The 27,247-nt window shown below is 37.6% G+C and overlaps 1 protein-coding gene across 1 annotated transcript in view; it reads right to left on the bottom strand.

The window, feature by feature from the left end:
* Positions 1–27,247, bottom strand: part of LOC107587672 (cytospin-B-like) — an 89,943-nt gene that overhangs the window by 61,808 nt on the left and 888 nt on the right. The window lies entirely within an intron of this gene.

Here is a 27,247-nt window from a genome sequence, read left to right as displayed (position 1 = left end):
CTTTACTAATTTCCGTATATTCTGACCGCGTTTGGATGACCCATGTAAATTGTGTAAATTCGTTATTTTTGTTTATTTGTTTGTTTTTGAGAGGGGGGGTAATCGTGATACTGATGCGCGAGTCGACTCGTCATCCAAGGCGACAAATTGGATCAACCGGTGTTTCCCATACATTGATTTATTTGTGGCGGCCCGCCACAATATCCACATTGACCTCCACAAATATCCACCACCCATGCCATCAGTTCCTGCATCACACACACACGAGCGCGACTTTAGCACTTTATTTAGTAACTTTCAGGTCTGTTCTGTGCAGTGAGTGGCAGAAAAGCAGCGCATTCAGTTGGCCGTACCGCAGCTGGCTCGTCAATAAATTACTACAAAGCGTTTCCAAGCACCTGTCGCTTACTGACTGTTTGGGCTTATAAATATAAACATAGTTTGTATGTTAATATGTAGAGCCCAACCGATATATTGTTTAGCCGATATTATCGGCCGATATTAGCCTGTTGTCGAATATGCCGCTGATATGAATTTTTTTTTTACAGAACATATAACACAGATTAAATGCTTCTGAATGGTGTAATTACTTAGTTTGTCCAGCAGAGCGCGCTCCAATGTTTGCTACTGGCCACCCAGATCAGTGTAGTGTAGAGATGCTTGGATGAGCTCAAACTTCACCCGAGTCCGCTGCTTCAAATTATCCGCCCGCCACCCACCCACACCTATATTTGATCGTCACATTACAATGATTCTAATTCTTAGTTTTGCATGATATGATGAATGGATGGCAGAATTTGACAACAAAATTTTATTGTATTTTGTCGAGCCGCTCACGTCCGGTGTAGAATAGAACCCATTATAATCAGTGATATTGTCTAAACTGGAAGCAGTAAACTGATGCCTCGTTCTATTTATGACGTGCTGACACAAAGTTCAAATGATTTTCAATGGTCGCTTTGTCGCGTCCTGTTGCGGCGCGGACACGGTGTCAGCATAGTTTGTCAGTACAGTCAGTAACATAGCAGATTGAAAAGTTAGTATCTTTCTGCAGTCCAATAGACGGCAGTGCAGTGGTGGCTTGAGTCTGTTGAATGGTGTTTTAGCGCTACGTTGTCACCTAGTTGGAGAGACTCAATGCTAAGTAAATAAACAACAATGTCCCCGTCTTTTACTCTCACAATGAGCTTATCATATTAGTTTGCTACATTAGTAGGGCCCTATAATTTCCGCGATGCAGAAAGCATGGACGGAATCGTGGAATCCAGTCATAAAAAGAGAATTTACTGTATAACGTGGAATATCATGGAATTGGTCTTATTTTTGATGAATAAATAAAAAACAGGTGTGTGTGTGTATACAAGACGGTTGACCCTGAGTGGTCAGCTAAATATCTACAGTGGATCTAAAATATGAATAGTTAATTATAACTAGTTATGGTTAATTATTCATATTTCCCCATGAGCTGATCCGCTACAATCCCTAGTATATATATATATATATGAGAGAGACCGTGTCTGTGAATATTAAACTGCAAAAAGACGATTTAAATATGAATGTTCTGCATGTTCATTTGATTACCAGAAAATACACAACACAGAATTTGTGAAAAAATATATTAATTATTATTATTTATTCATTTTATGTTTACATTTGGAAAAGCTGTTCTTCCTGCATAAACCTGCCCCTGTTGGTTTGGCAGTAGCTTGCTTGCCCTACACAATTACCTTGTTTAATTTCTTAATTCAAGTTATATACATTTTATTCTATTTGTGTTATTTATCATAAGCAAAGAGAAGTTTAGGCCTACTGTTAAGTGCACTGATGTCAGACTCATTTTGAATAATAAAGTTTATTGTTAAATACCCTGCCTCCACTACATAGGCCTACAGTATGTTTGTCACATCATCATTTGATCACCACATTTGAGTTATCATTGCAAAAAATGTTTATGTATATATATTGTTTATGTAGGCTATATACTGTATTCTATATACAGAACCAGTCAAAAGTTTGGACACACGAATGGGAAGTGTGTCCAAACTTTTGATTATACTGTACTATAATATAGCCTACACAAAGAATATCGGCCGATATATTGGTATCTATCTTTTTTTACTCCCTAATATTGGCATCGGCCCCCAAAAAACTCATATCACTATTAATATGCACATAGTTTGTTACTCAGACACAGGCAGTGCGCTGCATGAGACAAAAAAGTTACATAGCCAAAACTACCGCATATAGTCGCTCTTTAGCATACATGTTGATTTTATCAGAGGATGACGTGATTATAAATCAGGATTTAAGGAGTATAGTGAGAGTGACTCCTGTTTAACGTAGTATTAATGGGTCGTGTTTACACACTATTTATACTTGTTTTAGGTATGACAACAGAAAATGTCAATTGGAACAGCTTTATTGGGCATTCAGTACGTGACAGTTCAGAGACTAGAACAGATCTGAAGTGCCAAAACTTGTCTGAACGCAAACCCGATGCAATGACGTCATAAATATGCTAATTAATATGTGACATCACCTGCCGCCACAATTCTCACAAAATACTGTGGGGAAACACTGCTAGTACATGTCAAAACCAAATTCAGAAAGTAACCCTTAAAGTGTTTTATGTGATGATATCTGACTTTTAAAGTGTTTTCATGATGCCTCTAATGGTCTGTATCATCTCAGTGATTGACCTCTGCTCTAGATGCACAATGCACACACACGGGATTAGTTGTGCGTGTCCACGTCAATGAAGTAGGGTAAACGTACCCATTAAGCACACTTCCATATTTGAGCTCAGATTATAAAAAGACAAAATAATGTATTATCATAACTGATGTCTTCACCAATTGATGTTTGTTACTACATACATCCTGTAATTTCAAGTCAATCAGATCATTGCACACTGAGATACGAGTCTCCATGTGTTCACACTGTCCGGCGACTATTCTGAAAGCTGTCTGAAAACTTTCACCAAAAGAGGAGCCCTGTAAATGTGCATTTTTTTTTTTAGATGTTTAAGCCTTTATTTTGGGTAAGTTTCACGATTTACTGTAAAATTAAGAGATTCATGTTCAGACTTTTGCATATTATAACCTGGAACTTGGATGTGGGAAATAATTACAGTTAGATCTAAAAGATAGTTTTAGCAACATAGCGCAGATGCTACAGAACACTGTTAGCTGACTAGCTGTATAAGATTGTGTGCTACGCTAATATAGTACTTCACAGGCATTACTGGCTTGCACTTTTACATCCATAATATTATAAATTGATAGTTTATTGCTGGTCTGTGTTTTTACACTGCTGTTATTTTTAAAGATTTCATATTATTGTAAGGAGAGCTTAAAGGGTACACTACTATGATAATCACACAGCTTCAGTGTGACATCAATAAGAAAAAGTATAACTTCATACATATTGTTAATAATAGTTGTTCATAATGACGAAGCGGATATCGTCCTCTTTGGAAGGCCAACCAAAGTAGTTTCACTTTCACAACGAAACACACAGCGCCTTCACGACATGGCGGCAGCAACAACAACACTACAGCGAGAATAAAAGTTACGCCTTCTTTCTTTGCGTGAACATTTGGGCGGCGTTATGCAAATCTTCCCACATAGTGACGTAGACATGTGGGGGCATGTTAGAATGAGCCGTTTTAGGTAGGCTTGGTTGACTCTTAACTTTTATAAAGAATATCTCTTTGGATTTGAGACTTTAGTTTTTGCAACTTTACAGATCTTCTTTATGCACCAAGAGCTTGTAACACTCCAAAGAGAAAGGAAAAATTTAAATCCCATCATATGACCCCTTTAATAAGAGGCTTCATAATGAGGCTAGTTTCTGTGTTCATCCCCGTGAATGAAATGTTTTATTGGTTTGTTATATTTGATTTTTGAATGTGTGTTACTTAGCTAAACGTGGACTAGTAAAGATGCTGCAATGTGCTTAAATTACACTTCTCTATGAATATATAACTGATCAAATTTAATGCCATGTTGCTTGATTTTTGTGTTCTGTTTTTTTGTGTAATTGACTCTGTACCTTCAAAAAATATTTTTTCAATTATTCTTTGAAAAGGTCGTTTTAAAATAAACAAGAATTTTTAATAAAACATGATGTGAGCTTAATGGGAACAGGGGTGTGCTTAAAGGGTACAAAAATGTACCCATTAAGCACAGCTAGACGGTTTGCATTTAATGATGTATATCTTAATTGAAATGCTTTTGTCATTTAAAATCTAATTAAATATTTTTGTGTGAGAGATTAATATTTTATTTAAATATAACTTTTTATACTGAAACCAATATCTTGTACACTAAAAATGTCTCAATGTAGATTTTGGTGAGCTTAATAGGTACGTTTACCCTAACATCTGTAGAGCACATGGGAGCAATACATGTGTGCGTTGGCCCTTAAAGTGCCAAGTCATAAGCTTCGAATTACAAAGCAGGACAGGACACGATGTTATAATTTCCAACCTAATTCTTCTCTTGTGCTGTGGGATAGCTATCCCACAATGCCCTCTGATCTAGCATGGGCACGTAGACACAATCCCAAAAGAATTATCAGGAATCAAACTCATTTGATAAATAATATATAAATAGCAATAATTAAATTCTTCTCTCAAGGCAAAAACAAACCTATATATCCAGTCAGATGCAGATGAGAAATGTGTGCTATAAAGATGATGCACTTCACCCTGAAGCAGAGCAGCTCTGATAATAGCCACAGCACTTTTACCACTGCTTGTCAGAAGCGCTTAGTTTAACATCTTGTGTACACCACTTGCAGAGTGACTCATTTCTGATTCTGATCTTGATTCGATTAAATATAGGTTCATTTGGATAAACGTCAGGTACAACATGTAACGTTTTTACAAGGGAAAAAAAGCTCTTTCAATTAAGCTTTAAACTATGCAGTAAACCCTCTCAGTTGGTACATTACTATAATATTAATTGTTAAAATTAAGTCCAAAAAGTAGAGTAAAAAAAAGTAGAGTAAATAAAATGTATATAAAATATACTAATATATTTAGCAAAATAAGAAAAATTGTTTGTTTGGTTTTTTTTGTTATTGAGCAATAGCTTTCCTGAGAGAGAGAGAGAGAGAGAGAGAGAGATACAGTGGGTACGGAAAGTATTCAGACCCCCTTAAATTTTTCACTCTTTGTTATATTGCAGCCATTTGCTAAAATCATTTAAGTTAATTTTTTTCCCTCATTAATGTACACACAGCACCCCATATTGACAGAAAAACACAGAATTGTTGACATTTTTGCAGATTTATTCAAAAAGAAAAACTGAAATATCACATGGTCCTAAGTATTCAGACCCTTTGCTGTGACACTCATATATTTAACTCAGGTGCTGTCCATTTCTTCTGATCATCCTTGAGATGGTTCTACCCCTTCATTTGAGTCCAGCTGTGTTTGATTATACTGATTGGACTTGATTAGGAAAGCCTCACACCTGTCTATATAAGACCTTACAGCTCACAGTGCATGTCAGAGCAAATGAGAATCATGAGGTCAAAGGAACTGCCTGAAGAGCTCAGAGACAGAATTGTGGCAAGGCACAGATCTGGCCAAGGTTACAAAAAAAATTCTGCTGCACTTAAGGTTCCTAAGAGCACAGTGGCCTCCATAATCCTTAAATGGAAGACGTTTGGGACGACCAGAACCCTTCCTAGAGCTGGCCATCCGGCCAAACTGAGCTATCGGGGGTGAAGAGCCTTGGTGAGAGAGGTAAAGAAGAACCCAAAGATTACTGGGGCTGAGCTCCAGAGATGCAGCTGGGAGATGGGAGAAAGTTGTAGAAAGTCAACCATCACTGCAGCCCTCCACCAGTCGGGGCTTTATGGCAGAGTGGCCCGACGGAAGCCTCTCCTCAGTGCAAGACACATGAAAAAACACCTGAAGGACTCCAAGATGGTGAGAAATAAGATTCTCTGGTCGGATGAGGCCAAGATAGAACTTTTTGGCCTTAATTCTAAGCAGTATGTGTGGAGAAAACCAGGCACTGCTCATCACCTGTCCTATATATATATATATATATATATATATATATATATATTTATACATGTCTCCTTTCCCCAGTGTAGATTAATAAAGACTGTTCTTTGTGAAACTCAGTCGTCTCCTTGTTCCTCATTCCAACACAGCAGCAACGTGACAGAACACCGGACCTAGCAAAGTATGAACTGGGCTGAGGAATTAATCTGGAACATCCAGCAGGATGGATGCACTTTGTAGCAATATGTGGAGGAGTTCCTGAGTGTTGTACATCTGGTGAGCTGAAGCAATCAAGTGGTTAATGCCTGCTTCCGAATGGGACTTGATGATGATAATTTGTTACGATTCCTGTCTCCAGACGATTGTTACAGACCCGTAGCTGACTTTATTAATTATGTCCTCGATTTAAATGGCTCTGAGTTCCTCGTTGATGTGGTGGATAGTCGTCCTGTTCCCATTTGGAGGCAGGTGGGTGCTTCAGCTCACCATCTACCAGCACCCTCCTCATACCGTTTCAAAGAGCCCGCTCCCTCCATTCCACCCGCGCTTCCCCGAGCCCGTAGGTGAGCATCTACAGTGCGACCATTTCAGTCGCATTTGCTACTACTGCGTGAGTTCGCTCAGGGGAGCTTCAGATGTGTCTACGTGTTTTTGCAGCGTTGAGTAATGTATCACAGACATAGCCTATCTCACGAATCCTTTCATAAGCAAAGTGAGAGATTCATTGCGCAGTGTAGAGAGCTTCATTGATTATAGGTGTGAGATCGAGATGAACTAAGATGAGTGCCAGCTTTTAATGATTTTTAAAGGAATTTGTAAATGTGATACTGATTTAATACAATTCAATAAACAAGAAGTTAATATTAAGTTACTTACATTGTCTGACTATAACACTATTGTCTGATTTTGCTCTATTTCGTCGTCGAAAATAGTTTAAAACAAAGTCACAGCTCAGCCGCTGCGCATCTCCATTCAAACAGCGGTGTTTCGTTTATGAATGAACGTTTTTTTTGAGTCAGTGATTCATGATTACCCGTTCATAAAGACAGTCACTTGATTAATTCCTGAATTAATCAGCCATTCGAATGAATCAATTGAATGAATGATTCAGTGATAAAAATCAGTGACTTACCACCACCTGCTGGCAGTTTGTTTCATTTTAAAAGTATCTTTTCAGTTATTTAAATCATTTAATATATCTATATTCAAAATTGTATATTTAAAACATTAATATCATCATGAATTTATGATTTTAATTTCACTCATTCCACTTCTGAGCCTCATTAAATGTCTGAAAGTACACCAAGCCACTTTTGTGTTCTTCTGTGCCACCTCTACAAATTAATTTAGTTAATACTGATTTAATTTGATTGGTAGCTTATATTTCTTCTACTTGTTTTTATTCTGTCGTTTTAATTACAATTTTTAAAAAGCTTATAAAATATAATTTTTTTTAAAGAATTTGACAAAAGATGACATACTTTTAATAAAGTTAGAGGAGTCAAATAGGGGGGGGCTATAAGTCTCCAGCTGTAGTGGCCGGGCCGAGTGCCATGGCCTCCTGAACTGCCTGTTCCGCCATGGCCTCTTGGACTGCCTGTTTCGCCATGGCCTCCTGGACTGCCTGAACATGGGCCCTTGAGCTGATACTGCCCTGGAGGCCTCCAGTCCCGTACAAGCCTGTCTCTAGAGGCCTACAGAGCGCCCGCCCTCCCACTTCCATTGTGGATTGTATTTGGCGCAAGGATGCGCCTTCCGGGAGGGGGAGGTAATGTCAGGAGTATGGCTTGTTTGTGTTGTGTTTTTCTCCCCATGTGCTCCGTGACCTATTTTTTTCCCTCTCGTTTTGATTAGTCATTTGGTTTAGGTGTGTCCCGTTAATTACCCTCGTTTAGTTCAGTATTTAAAGTGTTGTCTGTTCCTTGTTTCCTTTGTCCGGTGTTGTCAGTTATACGTGCTACGTGTGTGTCTCCTGCCTACCCTGTTTTCCCCAGTGTGGATTAATAAAGACTGTTCTTTGTGAAACTCAGTCTCCTTGCTCCTCGTTCCAACACAGCAGCAACGTGACTATTACGTGACATTGTTTATAAGCTGTTTTACTGAGGTCTTTCTATAGGTCTGCTACCCGAACACGCCACGGCACATTAGCTAGCAAGTTGTGAGCAATGATTGCGATACAGCAATTAGGAAAACTTACAGTTTACTTGTGTGCTAAACTGGCCGTGAGCCTTGATGAGTCTGTTTCTTTACATGTATTTGTTTAGCCTACTGACTGTTGCATGCAATCCTGAAATACAGCATAATTAAAAGGTTTGGCTACTCGTTGTGAAAAATCGATTTCGGGTTTGGGCTCTAAATTTAACAGTGCCGCTCGGGTTGGGTCAGACCTCTAGGTCTTTCTGCACTTGAAACACTGACTGAGTGATTACACGAGACATGTACTGTATCTAGGGATGTAACGATTAACCGCGAGCCGATTGAAAATCGATTCAAATATGTGTCGATTCAAATTGGTTGAGATGCTAAACAAATCGCGATTCATTTAGGAGTAGGATTTTATATGAACGCATGTCTGAGGGGAACTTACTGTCTTTAGAAAAGTTTAGATGGTATTTTTTCTATTCATCTTGCCTCTGTACAATGCATATTAAAGTTAATAAGTGCAGCGCTGCTTTGTTTACAGCGGAAACCAGGAAACGCTTTAAGCACCACCTGCTGGCAGAGTGAATCTGCGTCTCATTCAGCTCGTCTGCTGTTTCATGCAGATATTTTTATGTATAATTTCACTAAACTGAAGTCAAACCATTCTGTTTTTGCTTCAAATTTCGAAATTATACAATTTAATTTAGATTAAAATCTGCTCATGTTGCATGTATGCAGCATCTTTGTTTGGATCATGATTAAAATGCAGTGGTTGCCTCTCATTTTAAATGGAAAGAGCACAGACAAAGCCTTAGTTTGTTTATATGAAGAGATTTCTTTTATTTGTGTTATTTATTTGATTTGGGGCTTGTTTTAAAATTTCAATTTAGTTTTGTTATTTACATTTACATTATATTTAAATTTTGTCATTTAGCAGACACTTTTATCTCAAGCGACTTACAAATAAGGACAAATAAGCAATCAAAACCAACAAAAAGAGCAATAATATGCAAGTGCTATATTAGTATATTATTATAGTGTTATATTTCAATTTCACAGAAATTTAATTTCAAGAAATATTCAGCATTTTGTACAAGCAACAATAAATAGACACATTTAATTTATAAAATTATAAATTTATAAATAAGTCTTAAATGTAATTTTGTAAAAAATAAAATAAAATCGTGAATCAAATCGAGAAATCTAAATCGTGAATTGAATCGAATCGTGAGTTGACTGAATCGTTACATCCCTAACTGTATCTACTGTTTATTCATGTTTACTTTGTTAGAAGTAAAGCAGAGCAGCTAATCAGTTCATCCCTGATCACCACAGCACAGATTAAAAGACTGATTCTTGTGACTTAATATTTGATATTGGTTCATAAAAATTTGAATAGATTAAAATCGAGAAATTGATATTGACAGTTGTGTGGGAATATCTTTGCAGGAATTATTAAAATTGTGTGCTATACACATGCTGAATTTCAGGCCCAGGAAGCTCACAATAATGAAGGGACAAAGGTTTATTCATAAAACATTCAGCTGAATATCACAAACAAGACACAAGACAAAAAGGGGATAATAGTCTCTCTTGTCATAACTCGGAAAAGGACAGAGTATGCTCAAGGGTAATACTACAGAGATTTCCTTATTATAGTGTCATATAAAGCATTACTTATTAACAGAAACATTTACTATTCAATGAAAGATCCCTAAGAGATTGTTGATATGACAATATATTCAAAACAGATGAGAACATAGATAAAAGAAGACGATAAAAAGAGATGAACTGTCAAACTGCTCATGCAGTATTCACAGCAGAGTTCATTTTTCTCAGAGATCTGCAGTCCCTATGAAGCATAACTTCCTGGATGTGTAGTGTCAAAGCACTGGATGAGTAAACACTCCACAGCTCACACTAGGGTTTCTTACTTCTGAAACACGAACCTCATCTGACCTAGACGCACACTGAAGTCAGGAGGATTCACATGCATAACTCAATCATAACATTTCCATTAATGCTGCTTTGTGTTTACAAATTATATAGACACTTAAATCACACTTAAAGTGTATGCAAATACCAAATTAAGAAATATCCTCAGAAATGTAGAAAATTGGAAAATATATATTTTTTTGGACTATGTTCTGATATGTTATAATGCTTTATTGGAGTTTACTGTTTGAAGCCAAACAAATTAATTTGCTGTCGTGACTGTTCATTGACTTAATAGTACACATATGACAACAACTATTTGAATGATTTAAGCCCAATTTATTGAAGGCTTTTTATCTTTAAGAACTTAGTGCCTTGGAATTTTCTATTTTTTCATTTAAGATAAAATATATTTGGATACTTCCTGCTTGTCAACTTCATGCATGCACTAAATATCATCTTGACACCAGCTGATTTAATAGCCCCTGCAAAAATGTCTCATCAAGTAAAGTTAACAAAGGGATGTACAATCCTGAGGCTCCATGTCCTGCAGAGTTTAGTTCCAACTAGGGTTGTCACGGTACCAAAATTTCAGTATTCATTGCCAATACCAGTGAAAATCCACGGTTCTCGGTACCAATTTCGGTACCAAAGCAAAACACTAAAACATGCTAATTAAAAAATGTGACTATACTTTAATTTAATCCAAACGGTGTACATATTTAATTTTAAACAGCTTTTAAAACCTTCTAGAGTTATTCAGCCAAGAACAACTACGTTAGCTAAATAATTTTTGTTTTTAAAAAGCCCAGAACTGCTTTTCTGAATGATATGACACAAACAATGCTAACCATTTGTACATTCTCTAACACGCATATTTTAGATTCACAATTCATTTAAAAGCCTCTGGTGTGTAAAAATAGTAAATATCATCATGTCCTCCTGATTTTTAACCCTAATAAAAGTTATAGGAGCATTAAATATTTAATAAAGAAACTTCATTCTAATGTTCCTTATATTAGCGTTAGCCGCGCTTATGCTAACGATTAACTACTCTAATAACAGCTATGTTTATTTCAATCCGACATTCAAATTAAAATATTGAATTATATTCATAACAGAAGTGGTGTTTCCCACAGACTTGCACTCTATTTGTGGCGGAAAATATACGCAAATTCATTCTCTGGCAGCAGGAGGCGCTTGTAGAGCGGGAGAGATAGAGGTTTCCCCAGTAACGGCTGTAATCAAATAAGTGCTGCGCTCACAAACGCTGCTCAGGCATTACAGGCAAGATGAAATGAAAATGACATCCATAATTTTCTGAAGACAGTGCGTTTCCTTCCGAAATAGTGATATAAAAACACCCGCACCGGGTTTCGACTTTGAAACGTGCAGTGCTCATGTTTATTCAACGAAGTCAAAGCCTTTTGGAAAATCTATTTGTGGCAGCGAGTTTTGATATTGTGGCGGGCTGCCACAAATAAATCAATGTATGGGAAACACTGAGAAGATCTAAATATTAAAAATTAAAATGAAACTTACCAACTTGAATTCTTTCATTTGATCTGGTTGTCAGTCTTTAAAGTGTTTTGTTAGTTTGATGTGTTTTCTCATTTTGATGTTGCCACGTCTCAGTGCTTTTATGAAGAGAGCGTATCTGCGCACCTTTCAGAGAGCGCATCTGCGCACCTTTCGGATAGCGCATCAAGAACTAGGTTGACCGGGTACTCTGTACCACCGGTACTTAAACAAACCTGGTACCGTAAAGTTTTAATTTTTTTTAATACCGACTTGATACCGAAGTACCGGGTCTTTTGACAACACTAGTTCCAACTAGCCCAGGGGTGGCGAACTCCGGTCCTGGAGAGCCGCAGCCCTGCAGAGTTCAGCTCCAACCCTAATTAAAACTCACCTGCCTGTAGCTTCCTAGTAACTGTTCAGACCTTGATTAGCTTGTTCAGGTGTGTTTGATTAGGGTTGAAGCAAAACTCTGCAGGGCTGTGGCTCTCCAGGACCGACGTTCGCCACCCCTGAACTAGCCCTAACTTGAAAGGGGGGTTTTACCCTGCATCCCAATGTTCATACTATCCATCCTAAATAGTAGGGGTGGGACAATATATCAATATGGCGATATATCATTGTCCTTCTCCATGCGATACGAGAATTGATATCTGGTGCCAAATATCGATATTTTACTACAATACCATACTACAATTTACTACTACAATAAGATGCTCTATAAAGATTTCCCTGCTCCCAGCATCTAAAAAAATGCGTGGAAATCGCGATCGTGCCATTTCCACCTTCTTTCCAAAGTGCTCTGAGCAACCATGAACCGCGTTCTCTATGAAGATGGGGAAGCACAAGGAACCGAAGGATAAACAGATTTTTAGACACTGTATTAGCTGCCCCGGAACAGCTATTAGCGTGGACTGTAGGCATCGATCACGTTATCATTGCAGAGCGCATATTGAATGCATGAGTAGCCTAACCTGTCCGCTCGGATCACAGGTGGATTTCCCTCACTACATGAGTGAGAGAGAGCGCCGCTGGCATGTCCAGTTTTATGTCAACAAGACTGGATGCTCTCCCTCTCTCTCAGATATTACAAGTGTGCATTAATGCAGTGGGCACCAGAGTATGTGAGCAGAGTGGAGCGGTAACAATTTCACGTCCGCGCTCCGAGCATTTAATAATCACTCCGCTCCAGTTCCACTCCAGGTTCACCATTTCCTGCTCCACTCCTCGCTCACTGATATCAGAAACACCGCTCCGCGGCTAAAGTATTTTAGTATGTTTGAAATATCACAGTTCTTCTGTTCACAACATATATTAAAAGAAAAAAATAAATAAATAAAATAACAGGAGAGTTTCAAAGAGGCTTATTGGAACACCAGTGTGCAAACTTTTTTCCTACCACATGGCAAGCTAATAACATGTTTGTCAGTATTAAAAGTGCAGTGCAAATATTTGTGATGAAAATAACAGTACGTTTTCATCAGTTATTTTACCTACGGATCACATTTTTTTGAATGCATTATTGAGAAAGCGATTGCGTGTGAATAAGAGTAGCACCTGTTTAAATCATGCTGTCACCTGAAAATATTCAGTATCTAGTAGGAACAAGCAAATTCCTAGAGAACTTCATGTCCATTGCCGTTATCCTAGTCTTCACATTCTTTCTGATTTAAGTGATCTCTATCAAGCTAGCTAAATAGGCTATATTTACCATTTGAATTCTTGCTAAATATGCAGTTATATTACGGGCCGTTGGCATGAATTGTACTTGTGATGGAGCGGTGGTGGAGCGCTCTTGGAGCGAGTGAAAACCACTACCCTTCGATTTAAAAAAAATCCGCTCCTCCCTCCATTCAAAATTACACTGCTCCGCTCACATACTCTGGTGGGCACCGACCGGCAGAAACATAAATCTGCACCTATGGCATGGACGACGAATCAAAACCTCGTTAGAGCGTAATGCGGCACAGAAGTGTGCAGTGTGTGTGTGCTTGCCGCGCGTCTACATTTGAAATAACGAACCTGAGTGTGCAAAAGACACGATGTGAACGGCTTTTTTCCCCCTGCGTGTCATGTGTGCGGGGCTACGTTTTTATGATGAGAGGAGAGGAAAGGCTGAGAAAGCACTCCAGGTAAATTTTGAAATGTACCAGGTTTATATATAGGCTATATATAAAGTTGATAAACAGTTAAATGTGTTGGTTTACACAAAGAAAGGTGTAAGCGTTTAATAAGCCCAAGAATTAAATTTGATTTACAGAACTTTTGTGCCTTTTTCTAAGAGTTTGGACTTGAATAAAGAGAGAAAACTTGCACTTAACCTTTTCACAGGCATTTTGTTTTCATAGACAGATATCGTGATGTATCATTATAGAATTGTCTAGCAATATATTGATTATCGCAGAATCGCTGTATCGTGATATTACCGTATCGTGAGCCATGTATCGTGATTCGTATCGTATCGTGAGGTACTCTGCGATTCCCACCCCTACTAAATAGTATGTGAGATTAGAACAAGTGAGTCCCAAAGCATAGTATGTTGAAAATATTATGCCAAAAGTCCCCGGATGGTCTACTATTTAAAGTAGATTTTTGAAGTGTGGATCCGTGCACACTCTAATGGTTAACATTGCCCACAATCCATTGCGCTTTGGCACAGGATTTAGTTCAGAACTTACAAACACGAATAAAAAACATTAAAAAACTACAAACATGGCTGATGTGCATGACCGATGGTTAAAGGTGCTGTATGTAGGATTGACACCAGGTGGTTGAACTAGGTATTGCAGTCTAAATTAGAAATATTGGAGAGGGGGTTTTTTTTCCACCCGGCCCCTCCTCAGATTTGACGCACGCACAGGTTGCCAGATTGACAACACCAACAGGAACGAGAGCACTTGACGATGAATGGAATGAAATGCGTGGTGTTTTTCGCCAACTGGCAACCCGGGGTGACGAAATACAATTGGGTAAACTGGCAGTGGGCAGGTTTCACAAACCAAAGCAGAGACCGACATTCCAGCCCGGAAAGCACATTTTCAAAGGAGAATAACTGACTGTAGCATTGTTTTTCAGATAAACAAGTATGTTAACTTTGCATGTTTCTTAAATATCTGCAAACATATTATGGTATTTTTATGCTTTAGTAGAGTCAAAAACTTACATACAGCACCTTTAAGTAGAGCGGTTTAGATAAAGGGGTTACTAATTATAGTTACTAATAACCCACATTTAACTTGGTAAAAAATAAATATTTAATGTTATCTGTGTTTTATTTCATCTGCAACAACTATGTGAACATTTATAAACATCCGTTTGGCTATTAAATTTTTAATGCATCATTATGCAAAAAATAAGAGCAGAGTTCTCCGCATAAACACCCACGGCTGGCAGATTCAACATGCCATTTCTTTTCTCTCCGATACGGTAGGAAGTTAAATTAAATTAAATGTAGAGGATGTTAACTGTGACAAGATGATTGACAGGCCAGTTTACAGTGACAGGATGCATGTAGTCTCGCGTAGCCAGACCTTCAGACTGACAGCAGAAAGTCTGGGAACCTTGACCGCTTTGAATGGCCAAGGACCGCCCAAGAGACCATGGCAACCAATCACGTTTAGTTTTGTGTCGTGTCATGTTTAGGGGCGTGGAAATGTCCCCACAATAAAATGTGTAAGACTCTTGGACTTGTTTTAAAGAGTCTATGCTGCAAACGTTACATATTTCACATACTTTAGAAAATCCAGCGTTTAGTTGATCCTGATAAGCGCTCATTGTCACAGTTGTAAACATGGCAGAACGTTAAAGAACGCGACACACACGTCTTCCGGAAATCCTGTATATTTCAAGCAATCCAATGACAACTTCGAAACTCCTGAAGTGTTTTCAATTTTGTGTGCCACATGCATCAGAAGTTTAGCCAAAGGTCTGTGGGTGTGACATCTGACGCTGAGACTAGGATGCATGTAACTACGAGACAGAGTGGTCCGTTAAAGACACAACTGTATGATGTGATACTATGTCCCAAAGCTTGCCTACTCTTCTACTACACACTCAGAAGTGCATACTTTTTCTTCACCAAAAGAGTACATACTTTAAGGACGTAGTAGGCAAACTGGGATGCAGCACTAGTGATACTGAAGATCTTGATTAGCTGGTTCAAGTGTGTTTAAATATGTTTTGAGTTACACTCTGCAGGATAGTGGCCCTCCAGAAGCAGGATTTGACACCCATGGTCTATCATCATTTGCTTGCAGATGCCACTTGGTTTGATTTTTTGTATCTACTGCAGTAAAAGTTATAGAATATGTGTGATTTAAGTGTCCAAATAGCTCTTTGGGCCACTGTATCACATGCCCCATTTGTTGATTCATTACATGCTACAAAGTGATTTAAATGATTTCTAGAAGACTACAGCAATATAATACAAATCTTCATGAATGATAATCATCACTAAACATAAAAAGAATATTATAGATAAAAAATATCTGTAGAAGACATTTTTGGGGGTGTTATTCAATACAGCAATCAACTACTTCACTCTGGGCACACAAACGACACAAATAATAAATAAGTCTATTCTAACTCAACAAAAATGAAAACAGGCCAAACACTGACTCATAACTATACCAAATTAGGAACAAAGCAAAACATGAACTGGGATTCAACCAGAATTTTATTAAACTGAATTAGATTAAGTACACTTTCTGCTTGAATTTACACTGTTTTTCCGTCCATGTTACATACGTTAAATTTTACATCAACTCAACTTTGATCAAATTTTACTAGTTTACCATTGCCAGATTTATCCTGCTTTTCACACAGCTGTACCCCAGGTTTTCTCAGGATGTTAACCTGAGGACAATGGCTTTCTCCATGAAGATTGATTTTGCAGGCTATTGTCCTTGCAGTTAGGCCTAAACTGTGGAATCGCCCAGTTATCCTACATTGTCATTGCAGGATAATGTTCTTTCTACCTAGGATATAAACTACTCCATATTAGATGTATTCACTACTATTACGATTGCCATTTATTTCTGCTTACACCGGTTATAACACTTAGAAAAAAGCGAATTGTGTAGGAATTTACCAAATTATAATGCCTTTAAACACAAAAGCAGCAATAATATAATTGTAAGCAGGGTTTAAAATAAAAGCACTGCTGTCCTCAAGTGTCAAGAACTTCAAAACTCAAGACTGGCTGTATGAAATTAGAAATTAGCATTTCACTATCCAATGTGGCATCAACATTGCACGCAGTTGCCCAGGCTAACTGAGATTTACACAGCAAGTATGCAGTCCATTTCCTCCACACATTCCTGTCGTCTGAATGTAGACCCGCCAAATGCATTTCAACTGCACTTACAGACATTCAACTTTGGGACAAATCAGTCTGTTCTTCAAAAAGCTACACTCAAGTTTCCTTAAGTCAAAATGCATTGAACTACAATACTGTACAGGCTGTCATTATCCTAATCACCATCATCAAACATGTTTACAAAATAAATTCACTAATAGGGTCAGTTACCGTTTATCCCAAACTCCTCTGTAGTATGGATGGATTATTATTTCCTGAAAGCAGAACAGCCAGCAGAATGGAATGAATGTGCAGTATCAGAGACGCTGAAAACACACCTTCATCTGCCAACTCAGAACACAGTAGAGGCTGGTGCTACAATCATTGTCAGTGACAGCAGGCAAAGGGTGTGTACTTGCGTGCTTGAAAAAATGCAAACCATCCACAGCAAACTATCAGTGAAAGCATCAGCGTTGTTGATCACCAAGTTTGAAAGTAAGAAATCATAATTGGAATACCTTTGGATGAACATCTATGGTTTCACACATCCAGAGACAAAGGTAAACTAACTGGAGCATGTCCTTTTGCCCTGCTGTCTTTATGTCTGCAGTTACAGTCACAGTCCTCAGTACTCCTGCTAAACTAATCCACCCACAAACCAAACATCAGAGGAGGAGGCCTGAATGACTGTCTGTAAACAGGTCATGAAGTAAGTGAGTTTCTTGCTCCAAATTCAAAACAGGCTTACCTGGTTTTCACAGAAGTCTACCACTATGCTCTAACCTGGTGTGACGCTGATAAAGATTCCAGCGACAAGCAATTTGTGTGTGACAAAGAATATGACAATGCGGTGTGACGTGACAAGCAAAACATGTACATTGAGCGAGTATGCTCTTCAGACCTGACGGGCATCAAAAGTGATGATAAAGACATTTATAATGTTACAAAAGATTTCTATTTCAGATAAATGCTGTTCTTCTGAACTTTCTATTCATCAAAGAAACCTGAAAAAAAATCTACTCCGCTGTTTTCAACATCATAATAATAAATTATTTTTGAGCAGCAAATCAGAATATTAGAATGATTTCTGAAGGATCATGTGACTGGAGTAATGATGCTAAAGCTCTGCTTTGAAATCACAGGAATAAATTATATTTTCAAATAGAAAACAGTAATTTTAAATAGTAAAAATATTTCGAAATGTTACTGTTTTTGCTGTATTTTGGATCAAATAAATGCAGGCTTGGTGAGCAGAAGAGAATTCTACTGTTCAAAAACTTTTGACTGGTATGTCAGCCCAGTGTTTCCCAACCGGGGTGCCGTCTATCGAGAGCAGGGGTGCTGTGTAAAAAATTATTTTTTAATATTTTTAAATTGCTAAAATGTTCAAAAAAAGCATCTATTATATAACATCCATTTCTGATGTCGCCAATAATTAGAGATGCACCGAAATTTCTGCTGCCGAAAATTAGTTCACCGCTCAGGATTCACTTTCACGTGGTGTGACGCTCTGCGTGTTATCCCGCTCTATTCGTGTGCGCTCCGCTCAGTCGCTCCACGCTATACCGTTCATGCGAATCGGAACAGCAAAGTCCACTCAAAAATTGAGCTGATGGAAAACATCGATGTAGTACAGTATTGTTTCTGTCTGCAATAGCCCTACTGTGTTGTAACATGGTGTGATAAATGGGCAACTCTGGTAACGCTGCCCTCTCATTCATTGATCTGCTAACCGCTATGTTATGCTCACGTGTTCTGATAATAATAGCTTTCTAGGACTAAACATTATTTGGATAATTGGTAAAAAAATAATAATAATAATAATAATAAGTTACATATCTTAACCCTACCTGAAAAACTAAAAAGCAATTTATTTAATTCGAAGGCCTGTCGTTATTTTTTATTTGTGCTATCATTATTAATTTCTTTATTTCTTATTTTATTACTGACTGCTTACTTGTCGTTTTTTATTCAGTTCAAAGTTTGAAATCAAGCTATCTCGTGCTACTGCACCAAAATTACCCCACTGTAAAATAATAAAAACACTGAGTGAGCAAAAATTTGTGAGATAGCTAGTTATAATGCTAATTAAATAATGTTTACATATGTATAAAAGCCTATATTAAAATCTGTCGTATAAATTGGTCTCTTCATTAGAAATTAGCCTACTGATTGCCACCATTGATGGACAATTGATGGACAATTTTTTTTAATAATATTAAAAATATCTGTATGACATTATATTCTGCAGTTCTTCCCTGTTGTACCAAATATCTGTACTTTTCAAATTATTTAGAAATCATTTAGAAATTCAAATTAATTTTGTCGGGTGCCACAAGTTTGTTAAAATTTCCAAAGGGTGCCGCGACTAAAAAAAGGTTGGGAAACACTGTGTTAGCCTATAGTTTGAAGTAAAAAATATTAATATTAATAAGGAGAGTCTGAGATTTATTTGACAGTGATTTCACATTTCTTGTTTGTATGAAGGCTAAATACCAATAAAAGGTGAACATTTATTTATTTGCGCCATTTTTTTCCTAAAATATTATATAGTTTTATAGGAGTAGGTTTCATAGAGTTGGCAAATTAATTCTTCATAGGTTTGTAGGTACAGACATCTGTTGTGGCCGTTCTTGGCCGTTTTTATGAGGCTTTTTAAATAGTGTTCATATCGATATTGGAAATATATCGTATCGACCGAAATTAAGAAATATATCGTGATATAAATTTTGGCCATATCGTCCAGCCCTAGGCTAATCTATGGATTTGTTTGACTTCAGGCATACTGCTAGTCATATCTCTCAAGGGAAGCGCAGATGTCATTAACGGGCATCAGCGACACGTGTTGCATGCAGTTTCCCTGACAACTAAACATGTCTGATGTTGCCAGGCATTTAATCAGTGGTGACTGATGATGTGTTGTGTGTGTAGATGCAAATGACTAGTATATTACACATCAAGTCCTTACACCACACTAACTGTGTTCCAAAACCTGGTGAGCTCCCTATGGAGACAACATTTTAAGGCATCATCTCACGCAAAGGCTTTTCCAAAAAGATCGGCACCTCAATTACACTGCCTACTAAGGTACCTTGTTTTGGTATCATCACATACTTCATAAAGAAGGTAATCCTTGAATATACTGCAATGACCTCAGTGAAAAGAATACATGTACTGTAGGATTTAGGGCTGCACAGTTATGAAAAACCTGTTAATTGTGATTATTAATTTTGATAAATATAATTTACATAGTTTTTTGTGGGCATGCACATGTAATAGTCCTTATGTGTATAACACATCAAAATCAGTAAACTGTAGGGGTGTAATTTCACACAATTAGGGCTGGGCGGTATATAGTTTGTACGATATATCGATATATTTTTTATAAGCAATATGGTATGAGGCAATACCATTTATGTCGATATACAGTAGTTTGATACAAGTGCATCTGAATAATAGCAGAGGACATAGAATGAGCTTCTGCGGGGAAAGTGTATAATTCAATTTGTCCTAAACATGAAAGATGCTTTATATTAAGAGCTTTAAAATAACTAGTGGTCGACCGATATTGTTTTTTTTGACAGCCGATGCCAATATCTTGGAAAGCAGTGTGGCCAATGGCTGATATAAAGCCGATATAATTTTATTTAATATTTAAGACATTTTAAATCATTTGAAAATGGATTAAAAAAATAAATGTGTAAAATAAACATGCTTATACTTTAAATGACAATGTGTTTTTCACAAATAAACAAATATTTAATAAAAATTTAACAATAGTAAACACTGTAACCAACAGGACACTCAGTATTCTGGGAAGTTTGTGTGCATTGGAATCACATTTTTTTCAAATAAAGCCAAGGTAACACTCATTTTACATACAGCACACAGTGAAAATGACATGAATATGACAGTGGGCAAAAGCATGAAGCGCAGCATAATTTGAAATCACGTTTAAAGTTTGTCGATTGTGCGTCTCAATGAAGCAGAACTCTCCTCCTGTCCGTATTCAATTCGCACGGACCGACCATCACACAGAGAACACGCGATCATGCAGGATACAAATGCACACTTCATAAGATCTCACAGCTGGATTCAACTAAGTTTGCAAGGTTTTTGAAATTAGATGTTCATTAGTGATTCATTCATAGATTTGTTTAAATTATATAAATGCGTATTTGCTAAATGCTGATGGCAAACGAGAAAGTATTATAATGTTTGTCTTTCTATTACTAACAATATAAAATCAATCGTTATAATACTTTTTTGTATACATTTTAATTCCTTTGTTTAACAGCTCTATCTGATTATTAGACAGATTTCTGTCCATGGACAGCGACAGCAAACAAGAGGGAGAATATGAGCACTGTGTGCTCAGGTGCTGCCGTTCTCATCGCCGTCAAAATAAAAGTCTGGCGCACCGTCAAAATAAAATGCCACGAACGCATTGGCCAAACATAAAAACTTATCGCCCGATGCCGATATTTGAAAAATGCCAAATATCGGCCGATATATCGGCCTTGGCGATATATCGGTGGACCACTAAAAATAACTGGTAAGATATAGTTAGCACGTACAGTTTAAAGCGGCTCGCCCCTTCAGATGCTCTGACAGACACATGTGCTGTAAATGTTAGAAAATCATGGAAATATTTCCATTTTGCTGTCAGTAGCCTTCTGCATGCGAATCTCCACTAAACTTCACAGACTTCTGTGAACGAGTGCAGAGATATGATTTTTTTTGGCCATATCACCCAGCCCCACACACAATACATCGATTGACATCTGACATTTGCCCCTTTCACACATACAGTCTTTACTGGTAAATTATCATGTGTGAACAGATCCTTTTCAAAAATATCTGTAAATTCATTCTGGCAATTTACCAGTATGGGAAATTGTAACATTACCTGTAATGTGCTCTGTGTGAACGCAGAACGAGATTACTGGTATGAGCACGTACAAGTTCAGAACGCGCTGGTGTGAGACATCTACTCTAGGCCAATTCTGACGCAGATGATGCAGATTTACTCCACGCTGTGTAGTTCGGTTTGAAGATGTCTAATATGATTTCTGCAGACCAAAAGCAGCTGTATAAATTTTAACGTTTGACACAAAAGTGAAAACATCAACTAAAACACTGACTGCGTATACCCCTCTATGTTTACAAACACAACACCGGGACACGCAGCCATTTAGAGGTAATTTCCAGTTAATGATGTCACAGAATTTACCAGTAATTTGAAACCAATGTGTGAATGGTGCTTCACCAGTAAAAGACGGAACATCATTGCCTGTGTGAACAGCGCATTTTTGCATTTACCGTTAAAGTAATTTTACGGCAATTTACTGGTATTACATGTGTGAAAGGGGCTATTGATTCTCTTAGCCAGCTATGATATTTGCAGACATGTCAAAACATGCCGCAATACAATTACAATGTGATTAGATTCAGGGTCCTGTGATCGTTGTGATACATTATTGTATGATACATTATTATTACAATATTATTATGTGCCTATTTTATAGAGTCCGACCGATATATCGTTTTGCCGGTATTATCGGCCGATATGAGCCTGTCGCCGATATATCGGTATCGGCGAATATGCCGCCGATATGAACCTTTTTTTTTACAGAACATATAATGCAAATAAAATGCTTGAAATTGTGTAATTACTTAGTTTGTCCAGCAGAGCGCGCTCCATTGTTTGCTACTGGCGACCTGGATGAAACGCTTTAAAGCTCAAGTCAATGTAAAACCATTGAAACTTTGAACGGCCATATCTCCGTAACGGCGTGGCAAGTCCGCACCAAATTCAGGGGATCCCTTCAGCTCGAGGCCCTCTTTCGAATGAGACCATGGATAGCCCCCGGGGTTCGAGAGTTACGGGTGGTTAAATTCGCGGTCCGGCGCCGACCGATCAAGCGATCCCGGGGGCTACCGAAGCGCAGAGGGTGGCATTCGAGAGGGCTCCTCGAGCTGAAGGGATCCCCCGAATTTGGTGGAGATCCGCCGGCACGTTCGTGAGATAGAGACACCAGTCAACACTTTCCCTTCAGTAAGGAGGTTTCTTGTTCAGGCAGCATTCACGCGTTGTCTTATTCGACCGTAAGTGCCCTGGCAGTGTTACAACGTGCCCCATCTGCGCAACTGGAATTTAAAACTGGTTAGTGTCTTCTGATAGTAATAAAAGCATTAAAAAACTATCTGAACTGATAAATAACAGATTGGAGATTAAAATAATAGCAGATTTGTCTCATTTTAAATGAATAATAAAAACTGAGATAAAAAATGTACTTAAGCCAGAATTTAAATGTTACTATCGTAAAATAAATATTCAAACCACATGTTACAACTAAACCCCCGTTACTCCCCTATATTGTGTCACACTTCACACTTCTCTAGTAAGTTTCATCTGTGTGTGTGAAGACAGTAGCGCAAATCCGTGAATGAATGTTCCGAAGTTAAATAAGCTTCAACGGAATAAAGTTGAATGGAATTGAATTAAAGTTGAATAAACTTCAACTTTACTGTTCAGTGCACTGACGTCAGACTCATTTTGGATAGTAAAGTTTATTGTTAAATTGTTAAATGCCCTTACATATCTCTGTCACCATTATAAGTGTTTGATCACCACATTTAAGAGATCATTGCAAAAAATCTGTTTATGTATATATTCTGTTTATGTATATACTGTATTCTATATATAGTACCAGTCAAATTTTTGGACACACGAATGGGAAAGTGTCCAAACTTTTGACTGGTACTGTACTATAATATGCACAAAGAATATTGGCATTTTTTTTACTCCCTAGTATCGGTATTGGCCCCAAAAAAACCATATCGGTCGGGCTCTACTATTTTATACAACCGGTTACATTATTTCAATCACAAATGAACATTTAAATTAACTCTCTGAAAATAGTAAATCTTGTTGTGGACATCCACAAAAAAAAGTTTTCAAATAATATAGATAATGAAAAAAGAAATCTTAAATCTAAAAAATATGTAGGCCTATCAATTGAGTGAGTCCGTGCAGCGATATAAGAAGTTTTGAAACACAATGACGGATTACATCTTAAATTGACTCCTTTTTTTAGTAACATTGGATGACTATTGGGGTTACACAACCTTCTTTTGCATTCAGTTGAGATTCACATTAATGAATCATCTCATGACAAAACTTCAGTCACTTAGAATTGACAGCAGAAAAATGCCAAGCATCCCATTTACTAAATAACTCCACTGAATTGGTTCTCTTTTAATAGTCCCATTGATTAGACCAGAGCTGTGAAATAATAAGGTGTTGTGGTGGGATGTGTGATGCTGAGCTGCTGTGTAAGCAACATCCCTTCTGGAAGTAATTAGGCTTTACTTTACACACACTCACAAAACCATGCTGGCTACATAAGAACTAATGGTGCATTGATCACTTTTTAGAGCAGAATTAAATCATATATTCAGATCTTCTCATTATTATTTACCCTACAAGTGCCTAAATGTTTTGGAATAAAGAAGATTTTAAATTCCCTCTACTTAAAGGAATAGTTACCAACATTTGTCAAAATATTTTTTTTTGTGTGTTAGGTTTTCAGTGACATGAGGGTGAGTAAATGATGACAGTTTTCATTTTGGGTGAACTAAGTCAAGCCATTAATCCCATCTTCTCATATACTATATGTCTATCACAGACACAGTCACCCACTGCTAAAGCCATTCAGAACCATCCACTCCTAAATGTCTCATACAGCTGGAATTGACCTTCCTTTTCCAGAGGCCAAATACTATTTATAGTGACTTAATTTGATCTCAATGTGTGTGCTTTTGTTGGAGCAAAGAGGATGATAAGACTAAAAAGCTGGGCTGTATGTCAGTGCTTCCTTAAATTATCAAAAAATAATTTACTTTATCTGAAGTACCAGTCAAGGTTCTTGTACCATATATGACTATTCAAAACACTTCAGTTGCACATGGATTAAAGGTTTAAAGTAGTCTTACTGCTGGGCTGTCGCAGTGAGGGAATTTCCCTTGCGGTAATTTTGAGTGGCTCAAACCGTATGCGGTATTATCGCCATGCATATACATATATATATAATTGTGTGTATGTGTTACGATATAACTAACGAGGTCATATTCAGAAGACAATGAAACCGAAACCAAATAGGGTTGAAACAGGAAGTGAAGTAAACAGAAGAGAATGACAAAATAATGGTCCACATAACAGAACATAAACCTGACAATAAGATCGTTAGGCTATCGTTAGCCTATATGTATAACAGTTAGCCTAGTTGTAATCTGATCTTCAAATCTGACTGGACAAGAGACTTTCTATTGATATTTCCTCCTGCGCGAGTTCTAGACGGGCTGTCAGTCAGTGCAGTTACAGTGTTGCGCCACAAGGTGGAGGAAAGGGACTGTCATTCAACTACACGTTCAGAAACGCTGATTCATTCATTCAAAGAGACGTAATGAAACACACTGTTGAAATCATTTTAACTTTGAGCGCCACTTTAGAAGGCTCAGCTGACCAGCTATGCATCGATGATAAGACAGAGATTTCGCTTTCCTTGAACATGACAACCTATTTTCACAAATATATATGACTCTGCCTGGAGGACAGACGCAAGTAATCGCATGCGCTCAGTCGATCTCTCTCTCATTCACTGTCTGTTTAGGCTTGTTAAGTGCAAATCTACGGAGCCTCTGTACAAACCAGCATGGTACACATTATGTTATCATTACTAACTTGTTTAATATTCAGTCCACATGCATGAAGTGTAAAACGAGAAGGGCATAACCTTACGAAAAAAGAAAACATGCAAAAATCGCGGTTGCTGCGGTTCTTGTATTCCTCTGCGGTTTGCTCGTCAATAGCGCGGTATTGCGATATTGCGGTTATCGCGACAGCCCTAGTCTTAACTGCTTGTATGAGCTCACAAATTCCAGCATCTCTCACAAACACTCTACAATACATTATAAAAAGCAAAAGACATTTAACCCTTATCTTTTGAGACCGCAGGATTGCTGCAGTATGGACTTGTAGAAAATGCAGAGAGCTCTATCTAGGACAGTGTGTTCTAAACAGCTTGGCTGTCTATCCCAGAGACACACTTGCTATTTCCTTTGATGGTTTACCCAGAAAGAAAACTTGAGGGTATAATTACGTACAAATAGCTAGACACTGGGTGATTTAGGGAAGTTTTACTTTGGCTGTTTTTAGCTTTATTTTGGTTGGTGAAAGAAGTATGTTTTCGAATAAAAAATGACTTTTTTGCTGGGGGGTATCACAGACCAACAGAACTCTCTCTTTTTATTTCATTGGTTATCATTAGATGATTCATATTGAATCTTGTTTCCGCCGTGGGATAAAAATATAAAAATGCAGATTGCTAACTTAATAAAATGCTAACTTTTTTATCTCTCAATTCAGACTTTTTTTTTCCCTCGCAGTTCTGAGAATTAAAAAAAAAACAGAATTGTGAGATGTTCTGAAGTCAGAATTGTGAGGAAATAAAGTCGCAATTACAAGATGTAAACTCAGGATTCAGAGGAAAAAATTGTGCGATATAAACTTGGAATTGCAAGGAAAAAAGGTTATATCTCGCAATTCTGACTTTTTTCTCAGAACTGTGAGTTTATATCTCGCAATTCTGTGTTTATATGAGAAAAAATAATTGTGAGAAACAAAGTCACAATTTACTATTTTTCCCCCCATGGTGGAAATGCACTTCCATAGTTTCAACCATAAGGAACCACCCTAAACTAATCAATATGGCTATAAAATAACCAACGGTATTCAGTTACACGGTTAAGATGCGCACATGACAGTACCATGAACCAGGTGCTTTACAATCCCAATAATGATGCCTTTCAGTCTGTTTTAATGTTTTTGACTGCTCTGTTAATGAGAATATGTACCAGATGTAAAATGCAGCTTTGTGGTCATATCATAATGTTTGTGAGCACTTAATAAGCCTTTAGGGATCTATTAAACTTCAGAAAGTAACTTCTCACAGACGCCCATAGTAAAAACAAGAACTTTTGCTACCGCTGCACAATACTAAAAAGAACAAATGCTGAGAAGACTTGGAGGTGCTCCAAAACACACAACTAAACACACTACGACTAAATTCTATGCATTTTCGACAGCAATCATATTTGAATTTTCAACATATAAATATGTACAGGTTTCCAATGTGTTGAAACAACATTTCATTAAGCACACAAGTTAGCCAAAGCGTAACCGCAACACAAACGCTCGCGAACGTCAGTCGTTTCGCCTGTTGCCACAGCAACCAACGCTTCGCCGCTCCAAACGATTTCGGCTCATTTGC

Source organism: Sinocyclocheilus grahami, unplaced genomic scaffold, assembly GCF_001515645.1.
Source record: "Sinocyclocheilus grahami isolate Dianchi unplaced genomic scaffold, SAMN03320097.WGS_v1.1 scaffold95.1, whole genome shotgun sequence".
Classification (NCBI taxonomy): Eukaryota; Metazoa; Chordata; class Actinopteri; order Cypriniformes; family Cyprinidae; genus Sinocyclocheilus; species Sinocyclocheilus grahami.
The sequence above is the reverse complement of the archived record's forward strand: the minus strand, read 5'-3'. Positions and strand labels throughout refer to the sequence as shown.